Source organism: Fundulus heteroclitus, chromosome 19 (assembly GCF_011125445.2).
Source record: "Fundulus heteroclitus isolate FHET01 chromosome 19, MU-UCD_Fhet_4.1, whole genome shotgun sequence".
NCBI lineage: Eukaryota > Metazoa > Chordata > Actinopteri > Cyprinodontiformes > Fundulidae > Fundulus > Fundulus heteroclitus.
Genome location: NC_046379.1, coordinates 27,863,001 through 27,869,000, shown reverse-complemented (window position 1 = coordinate 27,869,000; position 6,000 = coordinate 27,863,001).

The window sequence follows — 6,000 nt, the reverse complement described above, 5'->3', positions numbered from 1 at the left end:
AAATAATCTGTGTGTGATTACAGATTGTGCCGTAATACGTGACTGACCCCTAGACCTTCCCCTGTTGGTAAGAAGGTCCTGGGTTAAATCTCCACTGGGACCATTCTGGATTCTGGCTGGTTCTTTCTGTGTGTGGGTGGCTAATTTTTGGACACTCCAGTCTCCTCTTAAAAAGCCTGCATGTTAGGTTAATTGTTGACCTTAATTTGCCACTCAGTGTGAGTATGTCACCACCCTCATCAGGCTGTTCCCTGCCTCATGATGCTTTTAATTCCACTTTCTGTTCTTCATAATGTATGTGTGACAATCGTTTTTTAAACAGAATCATAATGCGGTTACTGCTAAGCTAAACCCACTAAACAACAATATGCCCTTTCCACATTAAACTCTGCTGTGGTGTTTGCAGTGATAAATCATAACTACAAACCAGATTTTTAAAAACGTAAAATCAATCAAACTCAATTTAAACATGTGCTGTTAGCTGTGGAACAGCATTTCCTGGGCAGTTTATTTTTAATTTATTTTGCTGTTTTGTTGTAAATTGTTACTTAATCAAGATAAAATGAAGGTTCCATAATTACACGCCTCCGGTGTCATCACTCTATTGATTAGAGTTCTGTTGCCTACAACCTACTTGTTCTCTGTACGGCTGCAGCCAGTCATTTGACCCATATGTGACAACACTGTATAGGTTCCTAGAAAATCTGAGACGATTAAAACACATGGGAGCAGTTTGTAAATAGGGCAGACTGGACGGCCAGAGTTTAGCTTTCAAGATCTTCTGTTATCCTCTGGATGACTCAACAAAATAAAACATTAACTCGGTGCTTTTGATTGCGATGATTTTCAGGTCCCAATAAAGTTTGCTGCAGAAATGCTGCATTATCCACTAATCTTGCCAGAAATTGGCAACAGTTTCTGGTAAGTCTCTTAGTTTAAAACAAGTCTGTTGAGTCCTGTTAGAACCGTGGATGAAGTGGTATTTGAGTTGGAGCCCCTCCAACTCAAATACGATTTGAAAGCTTCAGAATCAACGACAAATTCTGTCAAAGGTCGCCCGTCTATCCTGTTTACGAATAGTGGCCTATTAGCTCCATCGCTGTGCCTCTTGTGATGCCATCAACCCGTAAACAAATAATTTACTTAGTTTTTCTACAGTGAACCTTTACAAAGTTGCATTTTGTGACAGTGTAAATCCATACTTCATTACTCTGGTGTCATTTTATTATCAATGCACGTCTGTTGATGCCCAGATAAGTTTAAAAGCAAAAGGGGAAACCATTAATTACTATTTTGTGCCCTGTTATGGCTCTGGTAGTGTTTTTTTTTTCTATTATTTGTCTCTGTTTATTTTTTTTTTCTTCCAATTAGAAAAAAGTTTGTGAATTTCAGCCTGAAAACAAATGATGAAACAAACAAAAGGAAGAATCCAGATGAAATAGCTGTGGATGTGTGTTCCTTTGAAGCGGGGAAGCGCAGCTTAAATAACTTGGCAGGAAATTTAAAAAAAATGACCCCACTGGATGGTTTCTTTAAGTTAGAGGCTCACTGTTGAGCTGCTGTTTTAGATCTAGTTTTAACAGCGTTACTGATTTCTAGAATAAGTGCACTTTTTTTTTTAATGGAAATGCCAAAATTGAATAAGTTGTCGCTGGAAGCCGTGGTTGCAAGAGAGCGCGGCGTTTAGATCTGCTCTCTACAAGTTTGTGTGAGACATCCCGCTGCACTCGGCTCCCTGTTGGTGCTGGGATTTTAGCTTCCTGTCAGCCTGCAGCAAACAGCTCCAGTATTTGGAACAGCAGGAGGCCTGTCCCACATAGCCGCTGACCCAAAACGTGGAGACTGGCAGCAATTAGAGCCGCCATATGCAAAACACAGGTGACACACACTCTGCAAGAGTTTCAATTTGTAAGGATATCCCCCTGAGCCCTTTTTTTTTTGTTTCTCTCACTCCCACACGAGCAACACAGGGAGGAGATAATGATGCAGTGATATTTATTTTTTTATTGTAATGAGAAAGTGTCGGCCATGTTTGTTATTGTTATTTCGTTTACCAAGTCATAAAACCTAAAGCAATTCTGTGGATATTTTAATTTCTACCTTAACCCATCAGGAGTGTCGGGAGCCGAGGTTTCTGATGTTCCTGTTCAAAGAGGAACCCTGTAATGATTCGCCAGCAGCTTGGAGGAAATTCTGTTGGTTCAAAACATTAAAGGTAGAACCAAGGCACATCCAGGGCAGGAATGTTACGGCACTTTGCAAAAGTATTCACACAGCTCGGAGTTTTCCACATTTTGTCAGGTTGTAACTGTAGACCTCAAGAGACTTTTTGGGGAGGATGTGAGAGTGACAGTTTACAGAGTAGTCTGTATAATTGTGATGCAGCAGGAAACCGATACAGTATATATTCAGCCTTTTTTCCTCTTTTTCCTTTGATACTTGGAAAGAGTTGTCCGTCAGTCTCTGGGTTACTGAACACTGTCAGTGGAGGCGACTTTCCATTCCACTGCAGAGCAGGAGAAGATGGCGGCAGTGTGTACGGCAGGCCATCTCTCCTGTCTGTAGATTATTATTGCTATTTTATTCATTTTTGTTGTTCTAATGGTTCTACTCAACTCGTTTATGATTGGCAGATACCTTTTGGACTGACAGTGTCCAAACATTTAATCTGAGTAAGCGGACGCCGACCCTTCCTCCGCTTGCCCTGACTTTCACTCACCTTTCCCCGTAGAAAGCATCTGATCAGACGGTGAAGGTGGGCCGTCGTTCTGGTGCGCATCAGGGCAGAGGCCTGCTAATTAAGCTCTCGTTAGGTTCAACTGTGTTGAAACAGAGCAACACCTAAAACAGGCCGGACACCAGCTCTTGTGGAATGAGTGTGGACACCACTGCTCTGCTGAATACCTGATTACTGGGAGAATCAGGTATTCAGAAGTCATTTAATTTTAAATGACTTCTTACCTCATTGGAGCTGGATTTTATATTTATGACCAAGACGTGGCTTCAACCCGGTGTGTTTGTTTCTATGAATGTCTTCCTCCGGCTTTTGTTCTTTTTTTCCCCGCACAATTAAAATATTTTTCTTTATTAAATTTAATGCTGAATTAACAAAAACAGGACAAAAGTGAACCAGCCATAAATTACAAGTATAAATCATAATTCTCATGTGATTGGGATAGAAAAGTTAACATTTACATTTCCACTTTATGACTTTGGAGCTCTACTTGATTTAAATCTCTTATGTCATTTCAGGTGGAAATTGCTGCTGAAATCCTCTGGGCTTAAGGTTGAGCTTTGATTTCAGAGGTAGAAACACCGGCAGGAGATCAGGACACATTTAGTGAAGTCTGGTTTACCTGTGATGGAACTGTCACCCGGTTTTGACCCAGAAGCAGATAATGTCTTCAGCTTCACTTAACTCTAACCCATCTTTAATGTCTTCAGTTATTTTCTTTTTGAAAAAAGGTTATAGTTTGAGATGTCTATGCGGTGAGGTTTGCAGCTAAGATTTCCTGCCATAAATACTGATAAAAACAGTCCATGGATATAAGTAGGTTATTCAACAGCTTCAGAATTGATAAAGCGTGCCTCAGCAGCACATCTTTTTTTTTTAAGTCCAAGTAGAAAAAAAATCAAAGAATCAATGTTGCGCTATTAAATTGTGAAATTGTGTTCAGCAAAAAAGATTAAGTTTACTTTTAATCAACATTTCCTGACTTGTCTGACAGCTTTTGATTCTTCCAAACTTGGACTTCACAGATGAAAAAACAATAGTCTTCATCATTAAAGTTACACCATGTGTACAAAACGCACATCCACTTTGTATGAAAATGAGTAATTGTAATTTATTTTATCAATTCCTACCATTAGCTGTTACTTGAACTGAGATCTAGCCATTTTCGCTGGCCATGCTACTCAGTTCATTTGCCTTTCCTATTATATTCTGTTCATTTACAGAAGTGTGCTGCTCAAGGTGACATGATGGAATAGCTCTATCACTGTCATTCTGATTTATTCTTTTTCAACAGCTGTATTATTCCTTTTTTGGTTGCACCATTCCTTTTTTTAGACACCTACTCCTTTTGATTTTTCACGTTGTTTAAATGGAATGATTTTATTTTTATTTTTAAATGTTAGACCATTACCATGATACAGATATGTAGCAACCATGTGTATTTTTCCGACAGGGAACAGCTAAACAAAGTCTCAGAAATCTCAAATAATACTGCAAATTCCAGATGAGTTGAAAAGAGGGTGTCCTGTGTGCAGGGGAGGAGCAAAGAGGAACATTTTTGGCAAATTGGATGAACTAACAAGGCCCCTACTCTGGTATCAGGAGCACATTATTATGTTTTGTGCTTAGACATGGCTACAGGATTAGAAGTCTCAACATGGATAATGAACTGAACCCATTTCTCAACAGGTTCAGTTCAGGAACAAGCTCAGGTTCCTCTTCTTCTGCCCTCAGAAAAAATACATCCCACCCTTCCTTGACGCACAGATTTCCAAAATTAAAATGTTTTATTTTCCATCCCAGCCATAGACCCTTTTACTTCTTTACCTTTTGTATTCAACCAAATCAGGAGATGCCTGTCTCCAGAAGTCATGTCACAGGGCAGCTGGAGAGACTGAATCAAAACAAGATTGCAGTTCCAGATGGTGTCCTGAAAGCTTATGCAAACTGCTCTGGGATTCTGCAGCACCTCTTTAGCTCTATGCCTGATCCAGCAGAAGCCTCCAGTGTTGGAAGAAAACTCATCCAAAATGACTGTAGAGCTGTTCCTCTGACAATCCCACACCATAAAGGTCCTGGAAAAACTTCTCTTGGCCCACCCGAGTAAGCAAACAAGTACTTGCTTATTCCCATGGAGTCGCAGACAAAGACGGCACCATACACCTTTTTCAACAAATCCACTGTCATCTGGACCAAGCAGGAAGCACTGTGAGGATTGCATTGTTGGATTTATCCAATGCGTTTAACACAGTTCAGCTTGATTTGCTTGTTCAGAAATGCTAAGGACCCAGGTGGAGGCCTCAAACTGCCTGCATCGATGGCTACCTGAAAAACTAACCACAGTTTGTAAGACTGAAGTGTCTAACCAGGTGGTCAACGCCAACAGGGACACCACAGGGGACAGTACTCTCACCATCTTCTCCATTCTGTTCACCCCGGACTTCCAGAACAAACCAGAGGCCTGCATCCTCTGTGAAATTAGTCGGATAACTACAGTCGACTGCAGAGATGGACAAGAAGCTAAGTGCATCATATCGTACATGGGAACAAAACAGAAGAGAAGAGGGAGAAGAGGTGGCGGTTGTAGAGGAGTATAAACACCTCTGTGTTCTCCTGCACAATATATAGGAGTGGAGACGCAACTGTGAAGCCATCTACAAGAAGGAAGAGAGCAGACTGCACTTATTGAGGAAGGTTTGATCCTTCAGTGTTCATCTAAACGTCTGTTGTGGAGAGCGTGACCTCCTCTACATCTCACCACTAGAGGAAACGGCATCAGAGCGAATGACTCAAAAAAGCTCAACAAGCTAATGAAGAAAACTGGCTCTGTTCTGGGGACTGCTCTGCAACCTCTTTAGATAAATGTAAAAAAGGATTTTTAATAAAATAAAGAATGTTGTGTAATATCGTGACCGTCCTCTTCATGAGACTTTACAACAAGAGCGTCTTCAGACAGAAACTTCTTCAGAGCCACTGTATGTATGACAGAGCGCTACAGAGGGTCCTTCTTGGCCACAACCATCCCCGTTTATAACATTGTGAAGCACCCTGTTTAATATAGGTTACAACTTTTAATTTCCCTTTAAGATTAATAAAGTATATTAGAACTGGAATTACTGAAGGTAACATTTTATACTGTTTTAGGAAGGAAATGCATCTTACCACAGAGGACAATGGTTCATAATCACTAAATATGCTTTAAAAAGATAGTTTATAGAATTCATTGCCCACGTCTGCATTTGCTGCTATTTCTCCTGGTCTTTTAA